This window comes from Ochlerotatus camptorhynchus, unplaced genomic scaffold (genome assembly GCF_037179485.1).
Source record: "Ochlerotatus camptorhynchus isolate MF236.1 unplaced genomic scaffold, CSIRO-AGI_Acam_v1.1 ptg000330l, whole genome shotgun sequence".
NCBI classification, from domain to species: Eukaryota; Metazoa; Arthropoda; class Insecta; order Diptera; family Culicidae; genus Ochlerotatus; species Ochlerotatus camptorhynchus.
Window position 1 is genome coordinate 11,517,725 of NW_027040818.1, and position 12,726 is coordinate 11,530,450.

General features: G+C 40.4%; 1 protein-coding gene and 1 pseudogene across 1 annotated transcript in view; both read right to left on the bottom strand.

Moving 5' to 3' along the window:
* LOC135708341 (uncharacterized) overlaps nucleotides 1-12,321 on the bottom strand; it is a 551,505-nt gene extending 539,184 nt beyond the window's left edge. Inside the window, exon 1 of the mRNA XM_065230385.1 lies at nucleotides 11,541-12,321. The gene's annotated coding sequence lies outside the window, so the exon portion shown is untranslated. The remainder of the gene's footprint in view (nucleotides 1-11,540) is intronic.
* On the bottom strand, nucleotides 1,926-2,042 carry LOC135708684 (U2 spliceosomal RNA; annotated as a pseudogene).
* Nucleotides 12,322-12,726: the final 405 nt, after the last annotated feature.

Sequence of the window (12,726 nt, forward strand, 5' to 3'; positions counted from 1 at the left end):
AGTTTAAATAGATAAAATCAGATACGATCTCACCAAGTTAGTCCAAATGAATCCACAGGAAGCATCCGTGCTATTGCTGCATTGTAGTTCCAATCAAAGACGGTTCGCTTGTTGGGGATCAACATAAACTAGCCCCGTTCATGTAGAACCAGTTTGAAGTGCCCAAATGTAGTGATCCTCCGGCTTGGGATAAAATATATTCGACTGTAGTCGATTGGTGGATCTGAGTGAATGTAACCAAGTATCAGGTCCAGCAACTTGCAATTTCTTGACGCGAATACGACGAACAATGGAATATCTTGGTTCCAATAAAGGTTCCTCTTCGTTTTCGAAACCGTATGTCAGCGGCAAATCACAGTCAGTACAGCCAGTATCCCCTGGAGATGGGATGCAGTTCTCGCAGAGTTTCTTCTGCATAGATGGTTTGATTCCTTTTTGCAATGGCCTTCCCTGAGGTTTTAAATTTTTTTGATACTGCAATGAAGCTTAGGTACTTCATTTAAAATGCTCCGGCATTTTCCTAATGTTCATGAAACTTTCCAAGAGTTCTAGGAGTTTCCCTGAAGTTCTCGGATATTCTCTAATATTTTCTGAGCTCCTATGAAGTTTCCGGAATTTTCTTGAAGTTCTCTGGAATTTCATAACTTTTCTGGAGCTATTTGGACTTCCCTGAAATTTCCGGAACTTTCCGATACTTCCCACTATTTTCCTGTTTGTTTAAAGGAGAAGATTTGTTTTTCCGTTATTCTTGTTTTCCGTACTGAGTACCAATGCTACTGACGCCATGGAGGCAGTTCCCACACTTGGACCCTACCTACCCAAGCAACAATATTGCAAGTTGTATCGTGGTTTTAAAGCATAGAAGTCTAAATCATGGTCTACAGAACACTCATAAAACCCAAATTGTTATCAACCTATCAACTCATGAACCGGGGACCAAAGGCTTTACTGACTGGGATTAAACTCAGGCCCGTTGGGGTGAGAGGCAATCACGCTTATAAATATTATGTAGAATCAGCGAATCCAAACACTTAAAGCAACCAACGATACAGACAAAACGGTTGCTACGAATACCATGACAAACTCGCTCTGTAACATAGCACGATCCGAGTGGTAGAAGGATAATGATAGGGGAAATGACGGCTTCGGGATGACAGACTATTTTCGGCAACACAAATTGAAACACTATTTTCACTGGATTTTCTTACGAAAACACTTCGCTGAATGCATGCAAACGATTCTTTATGCTTTCAGCTTCAATTTGACTATATTTTTACCACTGAGAAAAAGCAATCTAGCAAGGTTTTCTTGAAATGAAACACACGCACTACAAATTGTAGCTAATTTCGAGTTGCCGATAATAGAACAGCAGATTTACATGCAGTTCAAATGGAACGGTTGCCGAAGAAAAACTGGTTGCCGACAATACTCGCTCTCACTAGAGAAGATTGGAGCTTTGTAAAAGCGTTTCAAAACAGTTTTTGACAATTATTTCGACTGAAATTGTTAGAGCAGCTGGCAGCAAAAGATTGTAAACAAACCAATACTGCATATGTGTGCGTTCCTTAGAGAAAAAGGCTATAGAAAGAAGGTCGCTGCTTGGGTTGCCGAGAATACGTAAATTCCCCTATATTGCTTGCCTGCTTTGTTGCAATATACACGGATGACGACATAGTTTGATATGAATCGAGAAAAGACATAACAACAACATTCCCATAACACACGTGTATCATCTTCGGCTTTACTTCGTGCTTTCCACTTCTGACATAGCGTTATTATTCGGTTCGTTGATCGCTTGTCATTTTGTCATTAAATTACGAATTTCAGAGATATTTTTGATTCCTTGTGTATAATCATTAGTAGCCCCCATTACAGCGTTGCCTTCACTAAACTTTACATTTTCATTGTTTCAATCGAGTCCTTACAAAAGATGGGAGTATAGCTCTGAAAGCATTGTGGTCTTCCTATAGGAGATCTGTCAGATGTTAAGCTGATAAGAACAAATACTACAGTTTGATCTTAGCCTTTAGCGTAGAAGCCTGAAAAAATAGAAACGACTCAGCAAACAAATTAGGAAATTGTTGACCAGGCTAATGAGGTATTCAGTTTGATACCATCTAGATTGAGTGTGCACCCAAGTAAAAAATCTAGAGTTACATGGTTTTATTTGAACTTAATAAAGGTTTTATTGTAGCAACAACAATTTTCAATGGTTTTATGATGGTCAAACACATTGTGATAAAAATTAAGTCATGTTAAACACTATAAACTATCTACAAAACCCTAATAAATCACATTATAAAACCAACTGATGCTAATGCTCAGTGTTGAGAAAATATCAAAAGAACAAATATCGTATATGAGAATAATCTCATTTGAGTATCGTCAGGCATGGAAAATCATTTACATTCATTTCATGCATTCATTTACATTCATTTACCTCTAACTTTTTTCATCAACAGCATTCCACAAAATGATGTATGGAGCTTTTTTAGGTTTATCAAATCTGTATCTCTTATGCATTACGAACTACAGCGGGCAGAACTTGTTACTGTTTTTCAGTGAATGTAAAATACATTCACTGAAAAACAGTAGTGGCTTCTGTTCGCTTTGGTTCGTCGTGCATAAGAGATACGGATTTGAGTTGTTAACAAAAGTTATAGTTAATAACAAAGCCTACAAAAACTCCATACATTATTTTGCGAAATTCTGTTGTTGAAAAAAGTTAGGGACAAATGAATGTAAATGAATGCACGAAATGAATGCAAATGATTTTCCATGCCTGAGTATCGTAAAGAAAAATCAACAAGCAGACAACAGCGGATGATATAAAAAGCTGTGATACGGTTGCTCTGATATCATGCTAACAAAACTCAACAGCTACAGTTCTCACCAAACTGTGGTGAGCTTTTTGATGTACACCCGAACACGAACCAAAACTTCCATCACTGCTGGCAGCAGTAACTTCGGGTCTGCCATCTGTGAAGAGTAAAGAGAGATAGCCAACTATGCTTTCTCTTTCTAAGAATACGATGTGCAACGGAATCATTGTTGTGGTAAGTCAACTCGTAGCTACTATTTTACATGTTCTGAATAGTCTCACAATATCAAAGGAGCTTATAAAATCAATATCATGGGAGCCCTTGAGAGCGAAGCAAAATCATTTGAGTGAGGATTATGCCATCACTGCTAATGCTATTAAGTTTTATGATAGGTTTTATGGTTGCTATATAGTGTCTGATAAAGCCAACTTGAATGGCTCTCATTAAACCCAACAAACAATCCCAATATTTATTTAAAAGCAGTTGGCTATGAAACACCCATTTTAAAACAGTGATAAGTACTCAACACCAACTTGCCAAAATTATAAACAACCAGTGCCATTAAAAACTTTCTCCACCATGGTTTCATGAAAAAAAAAGAATCAATGATTCTGACAGTGCAATGTACACGCTTCTATAAAAAGAAGTGCTTCAGCCGGAGCCTTCCGCAAGTAGCTCCAGCCTGTGTCACGGAAGCCGCTCTAGAAAGTCTACTACCTCACCATTTTGAACCATCAGCTGGAGTTACCTTCGCAATGCTGGCCTGACGATGAGGAAGATTAAACACTCGCCAAACTGCGCCTCTAGACAGTCCTGGCCGAATTTGCATTGAAGGAGCTATCGGACGTATTGTCTTATTCTTTTTCTCCTCTGGTGCAGACCGATTGTCAACCCACTGGAGGGCTAGTCTGTCTGACTATAGGCCCAGTGAACAGTATTGGAAATGCCATCCGAGAACATTATTGTAAAATATTAGTTTTATAGTGGATTTGAAACGGTAAGTAGATACATTGCTGGCATAATGAAGAGAAATTAGATTTATTGTCGGTAACATCATTGGTTTCGGTAATTACTGACAACAACTCAATCGCCATATTGGTGTTATGTAAATGTTTAGCCCTGAACAAAAATTCAGCGATTTACGGTAGAATAATAGATAAATGGAAGGTCTCAAATTAATGTTGGCTTCCATATTATTCAATGTGATACGATCGATTTTCAGGGACATTAAGATAAACCAATCGAGTTCAATTAGTTATAAAGGGTGTACCACATCAAATTGCTTCACGGAAAAAACGCTGTAGAAAATTACCTAGTTGACCGATCATTTCCAAACTTTCAGAGAATAAAATATAAGTAAGCTTTTGGCATATTTATTTCATTCAACTTCAATACCATAACGCTCGCACCTAACGCTTAACTCTACTCATAAGGTTCTGTACAACATCTGGCTTCAGCTTCTTCTGTACGGAAACCCATTTTTTCTTCATGTCTTCCTCAGATTTGACCTCCTTGGGATGCTTTCGTAGTGCCTGCTTCATAATAGCCAAGTATTTTTCGATGGGCCTTAGTTCCGGTGCGTTGGTCTAGATCCAGCCAGAAGATCGTATGGCCCTCGTGTTGCTTCAACAGAGGAAGCAGACGCTTCTGTAGACACTCCTTGAGGTAGATCTCCCCGTTTACAGTCCCGGTAGTCTCGAACGGCGCACTCCGTTTGTCACATGAGCAGATCGTTTGCCAAATCATGAATTTCTTGGCAAACTTTGAAAGATTCTGCTTCCTTACTTCCTCTGAAACTCCGGCGATGAAGAGCAGTAGCCCCTGAAGCTGCCGGAAGTCCACCTTGACGTAAGTCTCATCATCCATGATGAGACAGTGAGGCTTCGTCAGCATCTGGGTGTACAGTTTCCGGGCCCGTGACTTTCCCACCGTATTTTGCCATTCGTCACGATTTGGAGCCTTCTGCACTTTGTACGTATGCAGTCCCTCCCGGCCCTTGGCGAAATATTTGGACAGATTCAACTTTTTGGCCACATCCCTGACCGAAGCATTGGAATTCCGCTTAAACGCTTTCACGACACGCTTTTGATCCTGATCACTAATAGAACGTCCATTCTGACCGCATTTCTTCTTCCATTCGATGCTCAGAGTTTTGTAGTAACGTTTAATCACCACTAGCGTGCACAGGAATCTTGTTAAAGAGGGGCAATTTTTTTCTTCTATGGTGCATTTAGTCTGGGGATAGAGAGTACTCCAAAGTGCGTGGTGGATGGTGCTGTTCGCCCACCACTGTTTCCCTGCTGTTCAATTTAGCTAATTTTATCTATTTTTTGCTCCGGTGGTGGTTCATCTTCTTCAATGCAAACTGCTTTCATACAGCCAATGGAATTGGAAATTTAATCCCATCATTATCAATATACCTGATGACAATCACCAACTGCTCGTGGTGGCCACAATCGCTCGTCTCATCTGCGATGATTGCCACTGGTTTTCGCAATGTTCCGCAACAGTACAGTACGAGTACGTTGAACTTGATAATTTTCAGCGAAAATTGTAGTTCTAATTTTTTTCAAATTTTGAACTAAATTCCAAGGCTAATAGGATCATTGAAAAGGTTTAAACAATATGTGCAATATGGAACAAAAGCGCACAAAAGTTATTTTGACAAGCGAGTACACTTGTCAACCTTGTCCCAAAGTACCACCAGTTTTTTTTTTTTTTTCTTTTTTTTAATGTTAGTACCACCAGTTTTAAAGGCGATATAAAGGACAAACCCGAATTTATTCCAACGCACATAAACAGCTGTAACTTTTTAACCACGGTAACAAATGTCTTGAAATTTTCAGAGAAGATTCTTAGACGAATTCTTAGTAAGACAACAATAGACCAAGGTTAAATGGCAAACTAATACCCACTTTTCAATAAGGGAATCCAAAAGATGTCTTTAAACTTTGTTCAGTTGCAAAAAAGTCAATCCTCAGAATTCCTTGAGGTTCTTTTCGAAATTTTATGAACAACTCCATGAGCTCTTTTTTTTTCTCAGTAGTCCTCTGGAATTATTTTTAGAACTCTTCTTGACTTTAACTTAGAACACCTTGGAACCGGAATTTCCTTTAGAGTTTCAGAAGAATTACCTCAGTATTATCTAGAAAGTATTCCCGGAATGAGCTATAAATTATCGGTACTTCCTTGAAATTTTCCTCAAAATTTCTTTGGAATTTTGCTCAAAATTTGATTTTCTCGGTATTCTTTCGGAATTATCTTGGAACTATGTGCAGGATTCACTAGAAATTATTCAAAGAATTTTCTTGGAATACTCTCCAGAAATGCTTTGGAACTGTCCAGAATTCAATATGCACAGATTTTTTTAGAACTCTCCTAAGAACTCTTTTGAAATTGATTTCAGAAGTCCACTGGAATTATACCTAGAATTCTTCATGATTTTTTCAGAACACCTTGAAACAGAAATTTCTTTAGAGTTTCAGAAATTTTTCCCGGACTGAGCTAGAAATTATCCTCAGATTTCGCTTAAAATTTTGCTTAAAATCCCTTTGGAATTTCATTCAAAATTTGATTCTCTCGGTATTATATTCGAAATTATCTTGGAGCTATCTGCAGGATTCACTAGAAATTATTCGCAGAATTTTCATGGAATCATCCCCAGAAATATTTTCTTTTGAAACTGTCCTCAGAATTCAATATCCTTGAGGTTCTTCTCGGAAGTCAAGTTTAAGTTGTCCGTCCATTCACCAAAACGTTGTAGTTTTTTCTACCAGAAATGTTCAATTCAGCTTGTTCCTCCATGCAGCAGATTGTTGCAAATCTTACACCAGAAATTTTCAATACAAACTTGCCCCCAGGTAATTTTACACTGAAAATTTCAATTGTACAGAACTATGCAAGTTTTCCACCGTTAATGTTTAATAAAAATTGCTTCTCCAATATTCTGATTCCATTTTCCACCAGAAATTTTCAATTATTATTAAATTGATTTCTCTATTCAGCAGAAGGATGCAAATTTAAGACCAAATATTTTCCGTAAAGCTTGCCCATCCGTTCACCAGAACGGTGCAGATTTTCCACCAGAAATTTTCAATATGGCTTAATTTTAAATAAAGCTTATATCTTCATTTACCAGACCAGTGCAAGTTTTCCAAAAGAAATTTTCTGTTCATTTCATTTATCAGAGCGATCCAAATTTTGCACCAAAAATTTTCAATAAAGCATGCTTCTCCATTCACCAGAACGGTGCACCAAAAATTTTCAGGGAAGTTGAACACCCTTGAAAAAAAAAATTACACCAGAAATTTTTGGACCAAAAAAGTTCATTGAGGTTTGTCCCTTCATGCACCTTTGTGGTGCAATTTTCAGGCACTATCTCAAAGGATTTGACGCAATAAATGGTTTTCAGTGCCATTATATTATTTTTTTTTTCCTTTGGTTTGTTTTTTCCGTCGATCTTGTTTTCCGTGCTGAGCACCAATGCTACCGACGTGCCAGGAAGGCAGCTCCCACACCTAGACCCTACCTATCGACCCATCAACTCATGAACCGGGGACCAATGGCTTTACTTCCCATCCGAAGGAAGGCGTGATCAGAGATGTTATGCCTCAGAACATCCCGGCGGCGCCGACTGGGATTGAACCCAGGCCTGCTGGGGTGAGAGGTAATCACGCTTACCACTACACCACCGGTGCCGTTACATGTCATTATATTATGAAATAAAATTATTTTACCTTCAAATCAAGTTATCAAGAAATCAAGTTATTTTATATTATAATTTTGTAAATGTCGAAATAAAAATCTTACTTATAAAAGTGGGGGGAGGCAATTGCCCCCACCCTGCCCCACCCTGTGCACGCCAGTGTTAATCACACGACTCACCATTGACTGCATGAATCCGAGTTGTTTTCCGATGTCCCGATGAGAGAGTTGAGGATTTTCCAGGTGCTTGCGCAAAATTAATTCGTGACGTTGCTTTTCGGATGACGCCATTTTTTCTAACTTTTGAAAAACTGACAGCGATACAAATACAGTGTAAACAATACACTCTAAACTACTTCTTCACAAATTTTCAAGAGAAAATGCACAATGGGTAATTTTCCACACCGTTTTTTTCCGTGATGCAATTTGATGTGGGACACCCTTTAGTTAGCTTTTGTAGAAATGATTTATGACAGTTGCAGTCAAGCAATTAAAATCAAATTGGATTCATAGCTGATTTTCAGCAGAGCGTAATAAAACTGCATGGATTTAATATCACTCTTAAAGAGGTTATGATGACCCCTTGTAGATTGTTTTAAAGGAGCTTTATTGTTATTCTCGCATTATGACAGGGAATCGTGCCTACTTTGGACTCCGGAGGACAATCCGGACGAATAAAATTCAACACCGCAAGAAGTTGACTAACTACAAGACGCTGATTAGACCGGTGGTCCTCTGCGGCCACGAGACTTGGACTATGCTCGTGGAGGACCAACGTGCCCTTGGTGTTTTCGAACGGAAGGTGTTGCGTACCATCTATGGTGGAGTGCAGATGGATGACGGAACGTGGAGAAGGCGAATGAACCACGAACTGCACCAGCTGCTGGGAGAACCATCCATCGTCCACATTGCAAAAATTGGGCGACTACGGTGGGCTGGGCACGTCGTAAGAATGCCGCACGACGACCCAGTGAAAATGGTTCTAGAAAGCGACCCAACAGGAACAAGAAGAAGAGGCGCGCAGCGGGCAAGGTGGATCGACCAAGTAGAAGGTGACCTGCGGACCCTTCGCAGACTACGAAGCTGGCGAACTGTGGCCATGGATCGAGGAGGGTGGAGACGACTTCTTCGGACAGCAGAGGACAACAAGGCCTTAGCCTAATAAGTGAGGTTAGTTATTTTTGTTCTCAAGCATGCTTTAAAATCCTTATCGGGAAATGTCCACTTAGCTGGAAGACAATCTTATAGCAGTTAGCAGGAGGTTGTGGTGGAGCTCTTAGTTCTATTAATAGTTTTATAAATTGATCTTAAAACTGCTACCAGACTACAGTAAATCAAAAAATGTTACTTGGGAAGTGGCAGGATTTTGAAACTAAAAAAAAACAGTATTCTTAATATAGGAATTTTATTTGTAAAAATCTAAATTGTTGTTCAACCAAATTTATGATCTCAGATATCAAACCAATTTGAAGATAGCAGAAATGGAAAATTTCCAGAACTCTTGGACTTGAATTGAGTTGATCAAGATAATCACTGTTGTTTCTCTGACAAGCTAAAAGAAGCGAGGGACTTTCACCTGAATTGTTCAACCAAAAAAGAATCCAACAAAACTTCCCGAGTATAGATTATGAACTTTTATAAATTTTGTCAGAAATCCTTAAAATCTCTATACTCTGATTACAAAAATTTGATATCAAAGCTTTTGCAACTTGTTGATTGGTATGAGTACATGGAAGGAAATCGCTTCTAGTTTCTGATATTGTGTGTCACTGAATGCATTTCTAGGTTGAAATCTCATCCATTTTTAATAGATTACAAAAAATAATTGACATGACGGGATCGAAGTAGGCCGCGCTGCAAAAATGACGGGTTTTTGTTTTGCTGCGTCGTTTTCGTTCTAGTGAAAATGTTATTAATTTATAATTTCATTTTTAAAAAGTGTTAATTTGAAAGTTCAGAAGTGATGTTAAAAAGTGCACTAAGTGAATATTATCAAATTCTTATCCATTGCATGTGGTGCCAACTGTTCTAACCTACGCGTAGTTACGCTCAGCTAAGTTTATTTACCTTTTCGTTCCTCTGTCCTCGATAGGTAATATCCATCTAATTCAAGACGATCATTTCACAACTGCTTGATTGAAAGTTTCAGTACAACATCAATGGTATATATTTGCATCGATAATGTATTGGAGCGGGGATTATCATGTGTGAAAATAGCTTCGGAATGCTTGCGTTCTTGAAATGGGCTATTGTAGCTGCGGTAGAGCTGTCACCTTCTAACTCCCGGGTTCAAGCTTCTTGCATTCATAAGAAATGATTGCAGGCAGATATTATCCATAATGCCACTGCCAGACAGTGGTAGTTAGGCCAAGGGCGAATCTTCGTTCTAATCTACGATTCCACATACTATTAATAACCATTTACACATGAGAACCTCCTAACGATCAGAATGAATTGTGCATATGTTTAGGATCAACAAACATTTTCAGGCGCAAAGTAGCAACAGGATTGAGCTGATAACGTTTCTTAATTCCAAAATCTAAAGACTGTTTTGAATAATATGTTTAGGTAATGGGCAGCAACAACGGACAGATAAACTACTTACAGCTTCCATTTATTAAATGCGATATTAACGATTGCCAGCAACGCCGGCTGGGCGTATCTTATGGCTTACCCTCCCTACTAACAAAAATCCACCCTTCCCGTGACACTTATGAGGGGTCGTAGAGTTCTCTGCATCTCTCTTAAGTAAGTGTCGGACTAACATTCCTACCCTTTCCCCAACCAGATGCAAGGACGTGGCCAGGACAGCTCTGATCTGTTGGAGGGAGACACATCCTTTATCTAAGAGGTAGTAATTAATCACAAATTACTATCTAACAGCAACGGATGAAGGTGGGTCTTCTTCTTAGCAACAGTTTGGAGCTTGTACCACCTACGACATTGTGCAACCTGCTCTATGCTATGCTATTACAAAAAAATAATTGACATAAACAGCAAAACCGCAAAACATAGCACAAATGTCATCCAATGTTCAAAAATTAAAACCTCATAGAACAACTAACTACTTCGAAGCAGTCGATAATTATTGCATTTGTACGTAAACTCAGAGGGATCGGAAAACTCAACCAACCACATACTTTCAACTCGATAAACACCAGACCCAATTCAAATCCTGCCACAACTTTCCAATAATCAAACATCCATACATCGAATGGCCAATCCTTGATTAATGCCTCTCGATGCGTCCTGCATTGAACTGCATTCTAAATTTAGCACAAACATTCACATTTCCCTCAAATGACACATCACAACTGGGTGCAGTGCAGCCTGTTCTGTCACATGGTCCTACTACCCATTCGCAAACCGAGCACGTCTCTCCGTCATCAATGTCACGATTGTCACGTGAAATGAGATCGTCCTCCCACCTCCGTTCCATTCTAATTACCCCACAGTCAGCCGATTTATCCGCATTTGCCTGCTGCAACTTCCCGGCCCTATTGATGCATACTGCGGAGAGAGAAAAAAAAAATAACACGGAAAACCAGGCGCAGGCATGTGGAAAACCACCCGAACGAGTATTGGGGCTTGAATTTTTAATTTCTTCCTCGCTTCACTGACGGAAAAACACAAACCAGTCGCTCTCAGTCAGCCAGAGTCAGTCAGTCAGTCAGTCAGTCAGTCAGTGTGTGAAGGTTGGTTTGGTTTGGTTCGGCACTTTTCAAAACCAGTTCAAGGACAAAGTGCCACACAAACGCTGGCACAAATACACCGAAGTGGAAAACAAGGGACTCACTCACACACACACACACTCGTGGGAATAAAGCTCTCGACAGGCGCCCTTCAAGAATAAATTACCGCACAGGCAGGCACACAGCGCATTTGGGGGCCTATCAGGTGTGTACGGTTGTTTTCACGGTTTACCGTCACGCGAGTTCATGAAAATTTCAGGCTTTTCCTATCGCCCCTTCCCCATACACTCAAGTAACTAATGTAAATGCAACGAAAACAAACCTTTGACATTTGACAATCCTCGATTGGATTGGATTGAACCACTGATTCCTCCGGAACGATTTAGCTTTTTCTGGATGTCGAGATTCACTTCACTAGTTTCGTTTGAAAACAGCTGTCGTAGATTTCCACTTCAAAAGACAACACGCGCACTCGCAAGGTTCGCACTATTTATCTTCCATCAGACAATTCGCTGTAGCCATCCGAATCCCGGGAATCACTCACGTGCTAGCGCCAAACAACGTCATCCTTCAATTTGTCACCATCATCATCCTCAAGGAACACCTGGCACCAGGCCGAAATACTAATTCTTCTCACAAGCTTGTTGTTTCTGTTTTTCTGCTGCCAAAAGCAAGGAATCACATTCACACTTGACACAGCATCCTTCTTAGGACTGGACCATCATCATTTCCATCACACACCACTCCAGAAAATCACGATCCTCAGCTCTCAGCTACGCGCTCTCTTCCTCTTCCGAGCTGCTTTCTCTCTCTCCCGCTCTCTCGGGCTCATCAATCCGCCAGTAGGCCAGCAGCTCCAGTTCCCTAGTAACCGAGTTTTCTCACTTTCCTGTCAAATCTTAAACCATCATGCGTCTCCTTCGTTTATGCAACCTCAAAGTAGCGCTGCTTTGACTTAAATTTCACCTGAGGGCCACTGATCACGCGTCTTTTCTTGCATCACCACTGCACGAAGGAATCCACCGGATTTGTCCCGGGCAAACGGACCAACGAACCGACGTTGACGGCGACGATGACCGCGACAACGACGACGACGACTACGACCTTTCCACCGAACCGAACACGGCCAAATCTGAATCTCGACTGACGACCGAAGTCGGAGCCCGAACCGTGCTAGGTTCTGAGCTTCTCCCTCCCCGAAAAGTATGCAACGAGCGATACTACGAGAGCTAGAAAGGGAGAGAGCACGCTTTTCCTCTCCAAGGGACAATGTACGAGGGAAATCCCGCACCCGATGGGGGGTTGCACTGCTGGATTCACGTGATGTTTTTCCACCCGGAGCTCCCACCGCTGGCTCACACCAATACACGCTCACTTCACCTGCATGGGTTTGTGCGATCGGATGAACACAACAACACAATGGATTCACCGCATCGAACGACGACAGCCAAACCAAAGTGGGGTCTGTTTTGATGACGACAGCGGGATTCTCTTTCTCTCACCAAAAA